This window comes from Rhinolophus sinicus, linkage group LG15 (genome assembly GCF_036562045.2).
Source record: "Rhinolophus sinicus isolate RSC01 linkage group LG15, ASM3656204v1, whole genome shotgun sequence".
NCBI classification, from domain to species: domain Eukaryota; kingdom Metazoa; phylum Chordata; class Mammalia; order Chiroptera; family Rhinolophidae; genus Rhinolophus; species Rhinolophus sinicus.
In genome coordinates this window covers 41,802,896-41,822,664 of record NC_133764.1, presented here as the reverse complement: position 1 = coordinate 41,822,664, position 19,769 = coordinate 41,802,896, and the positions used below count along the sequence as shown (strand labels likewise).

Genomic DNA, 19,769 nt, shown 5'->3' with positions numbered 1-19,769 from the left:
ACCTGGTAAATGTAGCCATTTAATAACGATCTCAATCAAGAAATATACTCTTCTCAGCAGGCCAGAAGTTCTCCTCTTTCCCTATCTAGTCAGTACATCCCGTGAAGGATGGCAGGGGGATCCCTGTCCATTTCCTGGTAGGAAAAAAAATGTTTTGTCACTGTTATAAACATGAAAGAATTGAGGAAAAAAATGTAGAAAATTATCTATGTAAATTTAGTATAGCTTTATTAATTTCATGACATTTAAAAAACCACAATGGATTCATAAAGATAACAAAATTGAAGTAAAGAGCAACCCTGACTATCTTGATGTAACATATATGCCGATAGCACTTTAATTATACCATCTGTACCCAGCAAGCTTTCTGCCTTCTTGCCCTCACTATCTCGTTTGCAGTGTGGATGCTTACACAGTTTTGCAAACTTAAGTGTATGGGTTCCTTGCTCTGCTTTGGTAGTTCAATATTTTGGCTGTCTATTTTTTGGCTTGGCAAAATGTGATTAATTACAATTTACTTCAAAACAAAAGTCTTTTTTCTTAAATCTTTCTGGCATACTCTCAGTAATTATGCCTCTGTACCAGCCTGAAACCACTGGTATCTATCTTCCTGCTCCTTTATTGCAATTCTTTCATTCTCTCTCATTCTTAATCCATATTCTCCAAAGAAATGTTTGAATACAATTTATCTTCCCACATATGTCTATTTTCAGGGAAAAAATGCACTAATCATACAAGAATCTTCTTGTCTTCATATAAATGAATAATTTATAGTGGGTTCTCTCAATGCATTATTCATTGGTATTCGATTTATACATTAATCTTGTTGAGCTGTGATATATATATAGATATATATTTATATATAAAACAATATGAGTATATAAATAATATATACAAATATGTAACTATTTTGAATACACACACACGCACGCACACATATTCCTGAGAGACAGATGGATCCATTCATCCACTCTTGTTGTGCTAACTGTATCATTTAGGGCATATAACACTTGCTATTTTAACAAACAAATCCCCAAATAGTAGTGATTTAATCCAACTGAAGTTCATTTCTTGATTATGAAACTCCAACGGGGCACTCGGCAGATGGCATAGCCTCCTTCTATGTGGTGGTTCTGATATCACCAAGGGCTTCAGAGACTTCCACTGCATCAGCTGTATTCATTTGGAAGATAAGGGGTATGAGAGTGTGAATAATTGCATGTGAGGGTTTTGATTTTAATGTATTTTTTAATGGGCCAAGAACAAACATGACAAACATTAACTCCACCATCATTGAACTGGCCAAAATGGCGTCACAAGCTGGCAAATGGTATCTGGTCTGTATCAAGGAGGGAAGGGGGATGAGTTTGGGGGACAACGAGCCAGTCTCTGCCACAATGGAAAAACAATGGGATGGACTCTTAATTGTATAAACTCATGCATCCCATCCACCCCATACTTTCTTACATCATAATTTACATTTAAACCTCAACGTATTTTTATGTTCCCCTGCATTTGGGTGCTATCTTTATAGACCCAATATTTTCTTCTAAATATTTTTTAGAAGAAAGATAACACATTACTCAGTGGGTTTGTATTCTGCTTCCTGTAAGTTTTTCATATCATGTTATATACTCTTGGCCTGAGGGTAATCGCTTACTGATTGTTTGCTAAGTTAATATTTCAAAGATTGCTTTATGAAATGTAGTGTTTTCTATGAGTTATGTATTCACAAATATATTTCTAAGTGTTGGTATTTGTATCCGTGTGGTGGTGTTTAGCTAGAAAAGCAGGAGACGATCAATAATTCAAGCCTAAAAAAAGAACTAGGAAAACACTGGGCTAGAAGACTGAATTATTCAGCTTGCTTTCGACAATGATCAGATTCACAGGATTTTGCTATTTCTTTTTTCAAATATTGACATTGTCTAACCCCCTCATCAATTTTGGCTCACCGAATATTTGCATATGTATAGAAAAACACATTATAGGTTATTCGAATTTGAAGTAATTAAGATAATTTGGGTTGATTATTATTGTATCTACCCAGTAAATCTCTTCTGAGAACAATATATGTTTCAATAAATCATGAATCAAACCCCAATGTGGTATAAATAAATTGATACTCTTTTTTAGTGTTTCTTCAAGTTTTTTTCTCCCCAAACTATTTTCTTAAGAAAATATGTCTTCCGAAAGTTCTTCCCTGCTTCCATAAGAGTGATCTACGTGATCTGTAAATGAGTGGCTCTATATGATGACAAAATAGTAGGGAACCTTTATAATCCTGTCTCCAGATAGTCCATACCTTGCATGTCATAATCCAATAGTATGGAATTACTGAAAGGCAGAACAGGTTATTATGTCGAATCTCTCTGCTATTATTCATGCTGTTCTCGTCGTTTAAAATTCCTTTTCCCCTTAACTGACTTTTTAATTCCTACTGACCTGTTACAGCACAGGTGCCACCTCCCAAGGAAGCTTTCTCTTACCTATCTTCCTCACATAGGCTGAATAATGTTTTCCTTCATGTATATGTCTTGTACAATGTATCGTTTTGTTTGGGGATTGTTTTCTAATGTGTCTCACTATCCTTCAAGACTATAAGCTCTTAGAATGTAATGGGGTCGTTAATTTATCGTATGTTATCCATAGTGATATTCCTAATAGAAAGTAGGCACTCAGTTAACATTATGTATTGAGTTGAAATGGCCTGATAAAACATAATGTATCACAGGGCATGGGAATACTGTCAAATGATATAAAGATTATTGAAATCTATATTTGATATATAAATAATGCAGAGATCCATATAGCTATTATTTGAAATGTTTTCATTTAGTCATAAATTAGATTCTGATTTCTGATAATCAACAGCAATTCTTTGGAAAAATAATTGTTGCATCATGTTGCCCTGGGACAAATTTGCTTCAGGTTTGAAACTATAATAGTTAAAATTCCTTCCCTCTAATCTATATTACAGTTGCACTGAGTTAACCTGGTCTTTTATTTTAGAATGTCAGAAACAAAAATAAGATCTGTCACAGCCAATGCTCATTGCATAAAACAGGCAGACAGGTAAATGCCTGATATCTCCTGGTCTTTGGAAAGAGACATATAATATTTATATACATATGTATATAATACTACTTTGGTGATACATTGCTTTTAGAAAGTGTCAAGTTTTCATTTGCCAATTGCTACTGTCTTAGCCATGATAGTCAATGTTGTGTTGTGGTAACTAATTAATTCCCAAATATAAATGACTTTGCACGTAAAGCGTATTTGTCATTCATGCTAAGTGTGCAACTCACATTTGCAGAGTGCTTGCTACACATAGTTCCTCAGAGATCCAAGCTGATGGTTATTTCACCAAGGCAGATGTTCTGACTGCCAAAGCAGGGGAGGTCATACATGGAATTCTCATTCTACTTTCCTATTCTTTGACACAGAAGCACTACACCTTACATCCATTCACAGCCATTGGCCGAAGCTTTCAAGAGGGAGCTAGGGAATCTGGGGGAATGTGTAAAATCGATTGGGATCATTACTAAAGCTGCCACAAATAAGATGTCTGGAGCAATAGCCTGTATTTTAGAGGGCCTCTTTAAGCAGCAGACATTGCTTAATACATCCTGTTCTGGTGCTATAAATAATCAATACACATCTGCCAAGGGACTGAATGCAATAAAGGAAACACCGGTCTTAGAGTCACAACAACTTTGCAAATAAAAATTTAAGCCATTAAAAATGTGTAATATGTTCCGTGAAATGTGGAAGGAGAAACTCTTTGGGAACCAGGCCAACTTGGCTTCAAACATAGCAGATTTAAGTGACTTGGGACAAGTAGTTTGACCTCTTGAGGCCTCAGCATCCTCATCAGTAAAATGTGGCTGCTTTTGCTTATTTTCTCAGAATTAAATGAGAGAACACGAAGTGCCTGAAACAACATTGTAGAAGGCAACAAATAAAAGTTACATTGACTGTTTCCATATATACCTGTATACTTGCCCCCCTTAGTGCTCAACAATATCGTCAACCACATATGATGGTGTCCTGTCCTTCGGTGAGCACATGGACAAGGAAGAAGTCTCACACTATCCAAGGCCTGGCAATTAAGTTCGCGAACTCACCCTAGAAAAAGGGCTCCATACCTCATTGCTGAGTATCACTACGGTCACCTTCGAAGTATTCCCCTTGGGAAGCTATGCACTGACGCCAGCACCTAGTCCACCATTCAAAGCAATTTTGGAACTCTTTTTCTGGAATGGCCATCAGAGCTGTCATCGTATTATCCTTGATGTCCTGAATGTCATCAAAATGTCTTCCTTTCAATATTTCCTTTATTTTTGGGTAAAGAAAGAAGTCATTGGGGGCCAGATCAGGTGAGTACGAAGGCTGTTCCAATACAGTTATTTGTTTATTGGCTAAAAACTCCCTCACAGACAGTGCCGTGTGAGCTGGTGCATTGTCATGATGCAAGAGCCATGCATTGTTGGCGAAAAGTTCAGGTCGTCTAACTTTTTCACGCAGCCTTTTCAGCACTTCCAAATGGTGAACTTGGTTAACTGTTTGTCCAGTTGGCAGAAATTAATAATAAAAAATCCCTCTGATATCAAAAAAGGTTAGCATCATCGTTGCAATAAGTTCGCGAACTTAATTGTCCGACCTAATACACTGTCCATCTGAATATAATACAATACGATCAGTGCCCCAATAGGGGTATATGTATGCTGCTTTTACAGTCTAGAGGGAAGAGTTATTAATTAGGAGAAGCAAGCATTGGAGATAAAGGGAAAGTCAGGAACACTTCAATGAAGACTATTAATAGAATACATGGAGAAGGAAAATAGCTATAGCCATTCATAACACATCAAATTGCTGTAATAGTAAGTGTGATGATGTATATAAAGTGCCCAGAAGAATGTGACACAGTGCTAGCATTCTCTATATGATACTTACTCGTAATACTCCATGGAAGGTGTTTACTCTGTAACCCCTGCATAGAATCTCCATGATTTATTTATTGATTGATTTGCCAATCTGCTTCAGGCTCCAGACATTACAGCAGTAGCACATGTACTCCTCTGGAATTCCATGTCAAGGAAAGTCCTCTACAGGCCTTCAGAATATAATGCAAATGACAAGGGCATAGTAATCACGACTGGGCAATTTGAATGTGTAAGAGGTTCTTTCATATAAATATGAGGAAAATTCCATAATAAGCTAAAGAGTGAAAAGATATGTCAGCTACTCATTATTAGAGAGGCCAACAATATAATTAGTTGGAAAGTTAGCACCACTTACTAAGAAGGGAGACTTGACCTAACAGGTATATGAGGTCTGACAATTACGTTCCCAAACTTGCCACCGTGCGCTTACATTGGCAGCACTGTACAAACAGCTCGGTAATGTCTCATAACCTTGGTATATCGGTGTCTCACAGCTGTGTTCCTGTCGATGTGTGGCGGTGTCTTGCTGAGTGGTGTTCATTATTGTGTGTTTCTGTGTGCCGTGGCGAGAATGTCTGAGCTTGAATTAGAGCAATGAACAACATTAAATGTCTTATGAATTTGGCAAGAGTGCAAGTGAAATCAGGGACATGCTCGTCCAAGTTTATGGGGATAATACCATGAAGCAAACGTCAGTGTACAATTGGATTAAACATTTTTCTGAGGGGAGAGAACACGTGACTGATGAAGAGAGGTCAGGGAAGCCATGGAAACATTGCAAAAATTTGTCGAATTATGCGTCAAAATCATCGGCTGACTGTGAGAAGCATAGCAGACCAAGTAAACAAGGACAGAGAAACTGAGACAGGTGTGTGCAAAAATGGTCCTGAAGGAGCTCTTGCATCACGACAATGCACCAGCTCACACGGCACTGTCTGTGAGGGAGTTTTCAGCCAGGAAACAAATAACTGTATTGGAACACCCTCCCTACTCACCTGATCTGGTCCCCAATGACTTCTCTCTTTACTGAAGATAAAGGAAATATTGAAAGGAAGATATTTTGATGACATTCAGGATATCAAGGGTAATATGATGACAGCTCTGATGGTCATTTCAGAAAAAGAGTTCCAAACTTGCTTTGAAGGGTGGACTAGGCACTGATGTCGGTGCATAGCTTCCCAAGGGGAGTACTTGGAAGGTGACCATAGTGATATTCAGCAATGAGTTATGCAGCACTTTTTCTAGGATGAGTGCATGGACTTAATTGTCAGAGCTCGTATTCAAGGTCAAGAAGAAGTGCTTGTTTTTCTTATTTTTCTGAATAATTGAAGTGTATAATGTAAAAAAATGTTTCTGGACTGCTGAAGGCCATAACATGCATATACGCACACTTATCTCATTCCACTGTGGGGGTGGGTGCATCAGGTTCTCGCTCTGCCACTTACTAGATGTGAGAATTTCATAAGGTACTCAGGCAGCTTTAGCCATATTTTCCTAACCCATTTGTCCAGATAAAATTCCTACTCTATAGTTGTAAGTATTCAATTAAGTAAAGTAAATCTCAGTAGCTCTTTCTGTTGTTCCTCTTGGTAATTTTCTATTCTCATCAATCCAGTATAGATCTGTCTAGGGAGATCGGGAATTAAAGAGGGGGAAAGCATTAACATGGAGAAACAACGCACGACATTGATATTCAGACATTTAAAAAAACTGCATAAACCCCTCTTCCAAGAAAAATTACAGAGAAACTCGCTATGTAAGACTGATAACTAATACTGCTTAAGTTGAAGTGGACGTGAGAGAGGAGTCCTGCCTAATAGGCCCTTGCACACCTTGTTAGCTTGAGGCAACTCTAAGGGACAAAGAGGGCTTACACATTTTGAAAACAGCTCAAAGGCTCTGACTTATTACCTGAGTGGGGATTTCCTTTTAATCAAGTAAGAATCATTGGAATACTTAATTTCATTTTGTTCTAAAATTAAAAGCAGACATTCTTAATTGTAATCATTTGTATTGATCATAGAGTTGGAACTAGTTTGCAGTTTTTTTCCCCGGTATTTTTAATATATTCTCTTTAAAAAACATTTTTACTTTTTGCTTTCCTAAACAATTAAGGTTTTTTGTTTGTTTGTTTGGTGAATGATGCAATTATTACACAAAGTTTCCAGGTGTAGGTTTCTAATTATGTATATTGCTTAGGAATTGATGTCTTTCTTCCATCCAAGAGCTCTTGTCTTTTTCAGTTAATGAAAAATCACAGACAATATCTCTTTAAAGATCAACTCTCTCTGTCAAAAATATTTCTTCTTTTTTTTGGTATGAAGCTCAATTCAAATTATGTTGGATCATGTACTCCCTGCCAAGTTTTCTTCACCTCTTTTTCATGTTTTTCTATCTCGTTTTACTATGTTCTCCTAATTGTCTCATTTTAATCTTCTACTTCACTAGTTAAGTCATCAACTCTGTTTCATATGCCTATGGATTTTCTTTTACTTCAATGAGTATATTTTTACATTTAGAAATTCATTGTGTGTCTATTTAAAATGTTTACATTTGTTTTATAGTAGCTTATTTCGTTTTTGCAAAGAAAAAAATGTGTTTTTTTTTTAATTTTTTTTTTTTTTTTTAATTTCCTTGAATGCAACACACACAGAAAGTGATGGTTCCCCCAGGCCCCATCAGGAATGGAGGAGTGGAAGAGGGCAAGAGAGCAGAGATTTCTTTTCCAGGCCCAGGGCTGTGAAAAATGATGGACAAGCATTAGTTCTCAGGAGGACCCCCAGATGGTCTGTGTTACTGGTTAGCTCTTTGGAGCATCAGCATCTCCAAGAATTCATTTGTAGTCAACAAAGATGGGGAAGGAAATTCCCTTTTACTTGTCAGACTGGAAAGAATAGACCCCACGGTCTGAGGGAGTATCCACCGTCACTTGATTTGGCTGACCACTGCTCTCCTCAGCTGAAACATTGGAAGAAGGCACAGAGGTGGACTGGGAGACGTAAGCTCCTTGCATAGCTTCCGCTCTTGGTGCATATGTGCCCATGGTGCTGAGGGACAGGTGGCCCAGTTGCTGGGGAAGAGGTCCCATCATGGAGGCAGGCTGGAGAGAAATGGGGTGATCCACCCCTGGTGTCAGAACTGAACCTGAAGGCTGCATGACGTATAACTGGTATGGTGCATCCAAGATGGGTTAGGTACTGGTAGAGGAGAGGTCTGAGTTACTCTCTGATAGGAAGATACGGGAGATGGAAGACATGGGGAGAGTGCAGACTGAGCAAGCATACTGTAGAGGGTGATGTTTTAAGGAGTTGAGCAAAACACATCCTGAAGAGCTGTGGTGGGGTCATAGGTCAAGGCCATATCACCCAAGTCTCCATTCCTTGGCCAGGCCTCTCTGTTTTTGCTCCAATTTTCCTTGGTTCTATCATTTCTTTGGACCACCATCAGTAAATTTGTAAAGTAATAGATTAAATGGGGCTGGTACTCAGGGGGTGTCTTAATATATTTTCTATTAAAGTGGGTGATGATGGCTTTACACTTTTTTATGGATTCCATCCTTGCAAGCCAACCCCTCTGCTCGTCCTGCTGGTGTCTCGAAGGATTTGAGCAGAGAGAACCTGGCCAAAGGGCTTCAGCATTCCTTCCAGTTCTTGCTTTTCCACTGACAGTGGGAGGTTTGATATGTGTACATTTGTGGGGTCGTACTCCTGTTGCGTTGCCATCTTTGCCTATACATCACTGGCTTTCAGTGCTGTTACATTCTGTGTGGCTGACGAACTGTCAAGGTCCACAAAGCATAGCCTTTGCATTTGTTTGTGGTCTTGTCCAGGATGGCCTTAGTGGAAACAATCTTGCCATATGACTGCCAGCGCTTGACAAGGTCCAGGTCAGTAGTACCTGGTGGCAATCCCTGGACGTAGAAGTTACGTTTGCTCAGCTGGTTATTTCCATTGCTCCCATTGCTACTGTTAGGGCTACTGTGGCTTAGACTAGGTGGTGCCGTCTGCTGAGACGGTAACACACATGACTTCTTATTGTCCTTCTTGTAGCCAAAAGTCCAAATTCCAGGTCTGGAAGTCACTGACCGCAGCATTTTCTCTTTAATATTAGGAGCTGAGAGAAAGAAGAGGGAGAGGGTTAGGGAGGGGGAAGAGAGAAGAAGAAGGAGATGGAGGAAGAGCTATAATATCCTACTCTATTCATTTGGTTTCTAGTTCTTCCCGTTATACCTGTCCAAATTTTGAGCATACTTATCTAATAGTCACTTTCAGATCATTTAGTAGCTATTTTCAGTTTTTGGGCTGTTTTTGTTTATGTGTGGACTCTTTCTTATCGTGGTTTATTTCCTCATGGGGTCTGTAATTATTTTGTGTGGGTGTGCTCCTCTTCAGTTTGTTTTTTTTTAAATCTGTGTGGTTTTTGAATATCCTCAATTTTCAAAACATTGAAATAGAGTGGGTTTAGTTTGGTTTCTCTTAGGGATCCCAGGAATTTTGATGGCTCTACCAGATTCTGTTTATGTCTTATTTAGTGGTTCTTATACCACATAAGTATTATAAATCAGGATTCTATATCTACATACATGAATTTTGGGGGTTTTTATATTTATTTCCCCACCCAAAGCCCAGAAAGAAGAAGAGCTTTTGTAATTTTGCTGGCGTATTGGATGATTTTTTTTTTTTTTTTTAGATCCTAAGAGTAGGTAGTATTTGGAGCTCAAGGCTTTATTCAGCAGCGGGAAAAGTTCTAGTTTTCTGTTTAAATTTTATTCACAGTTCTTTAGAATCTCTTCCTGGTCTAAACACCTCATGGATCCCTACTTTATTAGCTTTGCCTTCGGTTCTGATTTTTTTTCTTTATTTCAAGCACCTGAGGAATTTGTCTTTTGTCTGACTTGGTTGTGAATGTAAATATTTTGTCTAGCATCTTTGTGTGTGTGTGTGTTTGTGGTTCATAGGGTGAATCATTTGAGTACAGTCTGCCATCTTGTCTGAGTCTAAAAATTAGTTTTAGAGAAGAAGTAATTTAGTTATGAGTAATAATCAGTATATAGAGTATGTAAGTGTGGATGACAAAAAAAAAAAAATCCCTCTCTATTTCTAGGGAAACAAACCAAATAAGTAACTTGTTTTATGTGCTTGAATATTTATGTATTTATACAATATCAACACTCTTCTACAGTCCTTGGGTTGTATCTGGAGAAATTATTCTGTCTTGTACGAAGATCCAAAGCTAGGAAGGGCATTTTACGTTATTACTCTAAAATTTGGAAAGCAGTTGGATTTACTGGATGAAACATAAATGTGTCTCTAATTGATTGTTTCCCATTGTCATCCTGCTACATTTTCAGCTGTTGTTGTAACAGTTTTTGAGCTTTACAATTCCTTCAGCAAACAAGCTCACTACAGGACAGAATATGAACTTTCTTGAATCTATGAGTACATGACTAGTTTGAAGGTCACTGTTTCCTAAGGGAAAAAACACATGAAGTGTGACAGTTATTGGCCTGATTTTTAATAAACGTACAGTAATATATATATATATATATATATATATATATATATATATATGTATATTCCAAATGATTTTTTTACATTCATTGGGTAATTGATGTATTTAGAGTCTGTTGCCTCTAATACAGAACTTCAGCCACTGCCGTGATTCCCCCACCCCTTTTTTCACAGTACTGTTGGAAGCATCTACAAGGTTTGGTTACCATGGGGGGGAGAGGTCTACATATTTCACACTCCCCAAAGTAATCGAGGTTCCTCTTTTTCATTTCTTGGCTTCCCAAGTATTGACTCCTGCAGGTTTATTGTCTTTCATTCACTTACCCCCCTACGGATCCCATCATGACTCTGACTCTTTTCGTGGCTGCGCACCCATTGTGTTCTTCTGCCCCTTCCATTGCTCACGGCATGTGCTTGGCATGCACGTTCTTGCTGCCTGCTGTGATATACTAGATTGTTTGGGTTTCTCATAGATTTTTTTTTGTTCAATAGGGAAAAATGCTTATTTTTTTCCTTTCCTTTTTGTATTATACTCAAAAATGTAATGACAAACTAGAGCTGCTCATTCTCCAATGTCTCACAAGGATCGTAGGAAACTGCTGTTAAATTTGTGTTTGTAGTTCTCCCTCCTTCTATGTGACTTAGATACTTGTCAGTTGGGGATTGGGTCAAAAGAAATCAAATTTCCTTCATTTTCCTTTCAAAGAGACTCTGTCGGTTCGGTTCTGTCCTATAGCTTTGGTTCACATACGTAGCACTTACCCAAGGTGGGACCTCTGTCTTTTATTCAAAAAACATTTTTTGAGGTGTGCACTCTACTTGGTCACTCACTTGTAACAAATAGAGTATAAGAAGGAACAATTATTCACTTTTCAGGGGAGAAACCTGACAAACACCATTTTAACAAAGTGATCCATTTCAACATCATCACTAATATTAATACCAGAGTCCCAAATATGATATGATGAAAAGGGCACTTTATCTCCATGATATACTTCCCCAAAAGCAATAAACTGGGTGTAGCTCTGAGAAACCACTAAACACACTCAAATTGAGGATCATTTTACAGAATAACTGGCCAGTATTCTTAAAATAATCAAGGTCATGAAAAACAAGGAAAGAGTGAGAAACTGTCACGACTGGCTGAGGAGCCATGATAACTAAATACAACACAGTATTCTAGATCAGATCCTAAACAGGAAAAGAGCATTTGTGAAAAAAACTAGTAAAAATCCAAATAAAAGATTTTGCTTATATATTAGTATTGTATTAAAATTTTCTTGATATCGATAAATGCACCATGGTTTTGTGTGACATGAAGATTAGGGAAAGCTTCCTGAAGTTTACTAATGTATTCTCTTTAGAATTCTTCCATAAACCTAAAATTATTTCACATAAACTATTTTATTTAAAGAAATTAAGTTCCTTCTATAATTTAAAAATCTCATGTGAATGCATACTCACCAGGTTCTCCTAGACTTACTTTCAAGTACTGGACATCTTATTTCTAGAGAAGGAGTAATGCATTCTCATCCTAAGGATAATTAATCTATTGCATTCTGGATGGTTTCTCCTGAAACAAATGACACTTGGTTAAGCCAACCACCAAGAGTCATCATTTCCTGGAGGAATCTTATCAATGCCTAGTGTCCTGATCAGAACTTGAACTTAAGGAACCGGTGACATGTTTGGATAGAGAAATTTTCTGAAGAGATAAGCATAGATAACCTGATTTGCCTTTTTTCAAGGCTTTTAAATTCTATATCAGATATTCACCAGAAGCTGGCTGGCTTCAATTATCTAATTCTAGATTTGAAACTGTCAGTCCTTTTCTAAAACAGAATAGTTCAATGGTGAATATTAAATTGAAAATATGAGGAAAAAGTGCTCACCTAGAGAGAAAACATTGATAAATTCTGGGGATTTACCCGGTAGCCCATTGTAATACAAATAGGACAAGCTGTCAAGCTTTTATGTAAAATCTGATACCAGCAGCCAATGCCAACAAAACTCTGATTTTCAGCTTGTCTTGTCCTGGCTGCTAAAGTGGAAGAATTGTGGTGATGTAGCATTTTCTGCACCTGTTCCTTCCAAGAGCTGGAACGTCTTCAAAGAGGTAGGTGTGTGTATATTATGTTATTGCAATTACACGTCCTGGGAAGAGAATGGGTTCTTGTTTTTCAATTTGAGGTCTATTTACTGAAAGAATAAATGCCGTATCCCTTAGATTTTATTTTCCTTTAAAATCGATCATTCTGGGTTTGATCTCTTCTCCAAATTGCAGAAGCAGATTAATGCTGCAATTATCTGCATTAGTAATTGAATGTCTCTCATGGCAAACCTCAGAGATATATTGATTTCCCAACCTTTCTAAATAAATACCCCCCTCTAAATAAATACAGAACCCCAGGTAAATAGCCACCTTCTGCCCTAGACACTTAATAACAAATGTCTCTTAGCCAAGAATCAAGGAGGGCCACGTGGGTATTCACTGATTACAGACTTCCCTTGCAAAAATATTTTGTCCTTTGTTATTCCTATATTCCCTCTGTTTGTTTTTTCCAGGTTATACAAACTTCACACTCTCTATCCCATCGCATTAGACCTATCAATATATCCTTTCCTTCCCTGCTTCCATCTCTCCATTCAGAGCTCGTCTACTCAGGCAAAATGTGGAACTAATTCTTTCACACAAAGTTATAAACATGTCTAATAAGTAGGCTGATTATGTGTCATGTAAATGAGGGGCCTTTGGGGACTCCATGGGGGCATTAACTAAATGGGATACTAGGTCAAGAGGCATACAATTACGTTGTCCAGGAGACTTGGCTATTGATAAAACTTAATGTGATACTTTTCTCGAAGGAAAAAGGAAGTTTAATAGGGCAAAATCTTAAATTAATAAATAATAATTTCTGATCATTGAATTTCAAACAGCAAGCAGTATTATGGGATTTTGACAACCAAGGTAGGTCTTCTCTAAACTTCTAAAATGATGTGTCTATTTTTCATCTCCAACCCTCCATCTTTTGAGAAACACTAGTAATACAGTCAGTAACAGATATAATAAAAATTCGTATATGCACAGCGCTTTAAATTTTTAAAGTAGTATAATATTTATTATTATACTCACACTACATAAGAACTCTATTGTACTTGGGCAGATTTGTGTGGCTCCTTTTGCAGACGACAGCATTGAGTCAAAATTCAAGCCTAGGTTGCCATTTATTTCTCTTTCAGTCATTCAAAAAAAAAAAGCAAACTATGTACCTCCATTCTCCTGTCTGTCAGACTCTGTGCTGGATATTAAGATGAAGCTGATACAGTAGGGACTTTCAAGTTGCTTATTGTCTAATGGGAAGAGATAGACAGGTATTACAGACATGACTTACTTTCATATCCAGTGTGCTTTGTATTAAAGGATAGCAACCTATTTCCACTGTAATCTACTCCTGACAGCTGCCCATATTTTTCAATGACTTCACGTACAATTTTTGGAACTTCTTGACATAGCTTTTTTTTTGGTTTTGTTTTTTAAACTCTTTTGTTGTTTCCTGAGAAATTGGGCAAGAGATCATTTCTACGGATCAGAAAAATAAAGACAGTGCATTTTTGAATGTGTTCCTCTCTAGAGAAAGTGTGCCAGCCATGATTAGAGACTAGTGGACAGGTAAACTAGGTATAGATGTAATGTCTCAGGGGGGTGGCTCATTAAACAAGAATAAAGGCACAAAATGAATACAAGGTGCAACCTTAGAAGCCTGTGAATCAATATAAGGTAAGTTAAACTAGATCATAGGACTAAAACACAGGTGGCTTAGGAATGGGCAAGGATATTTTCAAGATAATTTCAGAAAAAAAAGCTTTTTTTTTTTTTGGATGCTACATGGGTTAGCTTTGTTTAAGGACAACTTCTTTATGGTAACAAACCACAGGAAAGTGTTCTGAATAATCTTGCTCATATTCAAAATGAGAACAATTGTCCGGTAGCACTGACATCACCTGGGAGCTAGTTAAAAACATTGCATCTCAGGACCAACCCTAGGATTACTGAATCAGAATCTGAAATTGAACAAGGTGCTCAATTGATTCCTACTCTTGTGAACCTCTGAGAAATACTTCTGTGATAGGAATGTCTATACAATCCTCAGACCACATTTTAAGAGCTACAAGTTTTCATAACAGCTTTGCAATAGATCCAGTCCACCAGTCCTGGATTGTTTAACACAGTTGTTTGAACAGGAAGCTGTTTGACTTTCCAGACATAGGAGAGGAACCTCCTCTGATGGCTTACTTCGTCTCTGAGCACAGTGGGTAATTGCCAATGTTTTGTTTCGATGAGTGCCAAGTAGGTCTGACCTAGTATAGATTGCAGTTCCTCTTCTAAACATTCATGCCCAGTGGGGGTAGCTGATGAGATGATCTGGTGGTGTAGTCTGAGAGAGATTCCAGCTGTTTCCCTCATGTTCTTGTGGACTGACTATGGGCAGCTTATTAATTAGTGCTTTGGCAGTATCGTACTATAAAACTTTTAATAAAAGAAGTGATGATGGAGGGTAACCAATTCATTTCAGTATTGTTGTTTCTTTGAGTGAAGAAGATATCTTTTGGGTAATTTGACAGATACCACCAGTATTTAAGAAAATTGCTCAGAGGAAGGAATGTAAAGTCAGTGACTTCTTAGGACCATGCAATTTTGTGGTTCTCCAAATACAGCATAGTGTAAGGGATAGGATTATGGAATTAGGCAGTCTGGGATTTGGTTCTCTATTTTTACCCTTTGAAGTATGTGACTTCACGCAAGTTACTTAAATTCTCCATGTTCCCATTTTCTCATCTGTAAGATGGAGGTAATTATACTTACCTTGAAGGAGAGGTGTTAGAGGTAATGAGATGATATATATATATAGTACCTAGCATAATGCCTATCCCCTGTTCAGCCCTTTATAAATGTTAGATCTCTTCATTTATTATCATCTTATTTCTCTAAACTGATGAAAATGTGGAGGAAAAACCATTTAAGCTGTTTATTTTCTTATTATAGCATCTTGGAAAGCACAAACATCCAGGGATAAGAAATTGCATAAATGGAATGAATATTACCTTTTAAACATGACGATATCATATATTCAAACAACAACATTAGTATCTTATTAAGCTGGGAGCCCATTATCGTACTATCCTTAAGTTTTGTGTTATAAAAATACTTACTATGTTATCTTATGAGGCCCCAGACACATTTGCAAAGTACACAATATTTATTTCCAATCCACCATCTACTCTGAGCCTTCTCTTTCCCAGGTGGGTCCCACAGTGACCCTTTCTCCAGTGTATTTCCATCCCCTGCCACTCTGCCATATACACATGTTCCAGATTTTATTTTTCCCATTACCTTTCCTCTATCAAAATTACTTATCCTGTGACCCCACCCTTCACATTATCTGTTATAAAGGTAATAAGTAATACAACAAAATAGTTGCTATTAACAGTGATAAGGAACATCTTAACCTTTACCATAATAGGGATTGTGTATACATCTTAGCAGAGATTTCTGGACGTGCTATTTCAGTCCCCAACGGAGTGACTTGAATGCTATCATATTAGGTACAGAGTGGCAAGAGGGTGAGAGAGAAGGCTTCAAGGGAGGGGACTCGCAGCAAAGTTTCTATCTTTCTTTTGATTACACACTGTTTATGGGCAGAGCTTGCCCATATGGCCCAATATTTATTGATACCATATTTAAATACTTTTGGATCTGTAAAAATTTCTCCTTAAACCAAACACTTCACAGTACTCATAGATATGTACTTTTATCAAGATTCTTTTCTCCATGAAAAATATTCTTCTTAATGATTAAAGAGTCAGAATCAAATTGTTCAGCCTTTTTCTTAAGTGTTGTAAAGATGAGAAAATATGGTAAAATGTTATAGCAGAGACAATGATTAGAACACACCCATGAGTTCTGTTCACACTGAAAGAAAAATTCTGAGCTAGAAAAGAATCAACCCTTAGAAGGACACTAAAGATGTTTCTGCTCAAACTGAATAAATAAGTGTTTATTCTCCCTACCACATATATATCAAAGGATGGCCCTGCAGACAGTTTGGAGTGGCAATATAGGCCTTATCCCATAAAAAGCAGCATTATACTTTCATGATCAGCCTCCATAATTGATCGAGGGAGAAATGAGCTTCTAAAACTCCACAGTGGGCTGTCAGTGCCCTTGGTTTTGGAACTGCTCTGGGATAAAAAGTCCTTTTCACTATTTATGGAATTTGGACAAAACCAATAATAGAGAGACAGCCACAATAATAAGTCAATCCTGATTATGGAAAAGTTGAGGGTTTTGAGTTAATAATGTCCTTTCAGCAATGCCCTTAAATCTTCTTAAAGAGCTGTTCTTGTTGACACCCCTGTAAGGATTAATTTATCTTCTGTATCTGTACAGTCCTGAATGTGTCGTTTGAATGAGTGACTCAAGTTCACCAAGCCACCATGCTTCCTATATCATACACACTATAGTGGACACCACCTCACTTAGTACTTACAGAGCAGCTAGCACATTGCTAGCTGGGTCTGACCAAAACATTGCCGATTGTCTAATATTTCAGCACCAAATCTGCATTGAGCACAGAAGTTTTGTTTTGAATCATACTGATCCAAAAAGAATCAGTTGTTAGAAATAATGTGAAATCATAAGTATAAATATCTGGTACATGGAAAAACAATTTAAAATACCAACAATAACAATAATAATATCGATGCTAATAATAGTGACTAACATTTAGTGAGCACTTAAGAGATTCCAGACAGTGAACTAAGCACTTTACACACACAGTCTTTCATCCATGCAAACACCCTCTGAGAAGGTACTATCATTATCTATTTTAACAAGATATAAAGGTTAGTTTAATTGTCCAAAGTGAAGTAGAATAGCAATAATGACTAACATATGCTGAGTATTTATTAAGTGACTGGCTCTGCTGTAAGCCATTGATGTGTTAATTCATTTATTTCTCGCTATAAGATGCAGTCTATTATTTTTCTCATTTTACAAGTGTTATGAGCTGAACTGCATCCTTCTTGAAGATCCTATGTTAAAGCTCTAAACCTCAGTACCTTAGAATCTGACTGGACACAGGGCATTGAAGAGGTGATTAAGTTAAAATGAGGTCCTCAGGGTGGGCCCTAATCCCATCTGCCTGATGTTCTTATAAGAAGAGGACATTTATTTGAACACACAGGGAGACACCAGGGGTGTGTGCACACAAAGCAAAGCTCATGGGAGGACACAGTGAGAAGGAGGTCATCGACAAGCCAAGGAGAGAGGCTTCACAAGATATCAATCCAGATGAGACTTTGATCTTGGACTTCCAACCTTCAGAGCTGTGGGGAAATCAATTTCTGTTGTTTTAAGCCAGCTACTCTATGGTATTTTGTTATGGCAGCCAGCAAACCATTGCAACAGGTGACTGCACAGTAGCACAGCTAAATTGCATGTACATAGCTACACAGGTCATATGCAGAGCAGCTGGGATTCGAGCACTCGTGGTCTCATGCCAGAATCCATACCATTGCTCTGTTCACAGTAAAGCCTCTTGTGACAGATGTGGAAACTGAGGTAGCAAGTGGTTCAGTCACATGCCTTAAATTGCACAGCTATACGACATGAGAGCCAGGATTCAAACCCAGGTCTGTCTGATTTCCTTCTACTTAAGTTAGAAGAATTGTTGTGATTCCTCAGATAACCAGGTTAGCAAAAAGCTTGCATTTCACTCAGTGTTAAATGTCCTGTAAATGAGCCTTGAGAAAATGCCAGCTTGGACACATGTATATAGGCTACTTAGTTAATTTTCAGGGATAAAGGATAGCAATTTTTTGCAAAAGAGCTCTGTAATCACTTAAGGTGTTAGTGTCATATTCTTCAACTTCTAATTGCCCCTGGTAAGCCATACATCTTACCATTCTTTATAATATCAATTTAAACGCAAATTTTATTTGTCGTGCTGATGTTGAAAACCTTTTAGTGTCTTCCAGAACTACCAGAAGAACCATTATAATAGAGGCCCTAAATTATAAAGGGTTTCTCAGGAGGCTGGCACTTCCCATATTTTAGTCAGTGACAGGATTGGAAGTATCGCTGTGGAATGATTATCACTGAGACAATTACTCAAGTCAGAGCTGCTACTTTTCTGACGCAAACCTTTCAAATCTCTGACCTCATTCTAGGCCACACATGGGAAATGTTCCACACATTCTAAGGGTTAGGAAAAGACACACATATTACACACATATTAGGTGGGACAATTAAGTTCACAAACTCATCCTAGAAAAAGTGCTACATACCTCATTGCTGAATAGCACTACAGTCACCTCCATTTCAAAGCTCTTCCCATAACATATAATAAACTTGTCATGTTTAAGCACAGTTCCTTTAATGCAATGAGTAATACTGAACATTACTAAGTCAGCAGCAACAGTCTTCCAGGGAGGAATCTGATACTACTTAACATAAATACTACCAAGATTAAGCATTTTGACAAAGTACCATATGATAGTCTCTTAATAGTTTGCTTTATAGTTCATCTAACATTTGAACATCTCAGCTTAAACACAGAACAGCTTTTAAATGAACATAGTTTAAGCTATTTGAAAAATGAGCAAGGTGAGCAAAACTATGTTTACTTATTTTTATATCATATCTTTCTTAAGTATCTTTTTGGATCCTAATTTAATTATTTAATATGAATAGTATTTAATACAAGTTACTGTATATTAACTGTATGCCTGACACTAAACATTATATACATACCTACATGTATATATACATATACATATATACATACATGAATGTATGTTTATATACATATGTGTATGTATGCATGTGTATGTAACACACACACACACGAGGTCGGACAATTAAGTTCACAAACTCATCCTAGAAAAAGTGCTACAGAGCTCATTGCTGAATATCACTACAGTCACCTTCAAAGTACTCCCCTTGGGAAGCTATGCACTGATGCAGGGCCTAGTCCACCCTTCAAAGCAATTTTGGAACTCTTTTTCTGGAATGGCCATCAGAGCTGTCATCGTATTACCCTCCATGTACTGAATGTCATCAAAATGTCTTCCTTTTAATATTTCCTTTATCTTTGGGTAAAGAAAGAAGTCATTGGGGGCCAGATCAGGTGAATAGGGAGGGTGTTCCAATACAGTTTTTTGTTTACTGGCTAAAAACTCCCTCACAGACAGTGCCGTGTGAGCTGGGGCATTGTCGTGATGCAAGAGCCATGAATTGCTGGCAAAAATT

General features: G+C 37.5%; 1 pseudogene; it reads right to left on the bottom strand.

The window, feature by feature from the left end:
* Positions 1-7,821: 7,821 nt before the first annotated feature.
* On the bottom strand, positions 7,822-9,042 carry LOC109447007 (RNA-binding motif, single-stranded-interacting protein 2; annotated as a pseudogene).
* Positions 9,043-19,769: the final 10,727 nt, after the last annotated feature.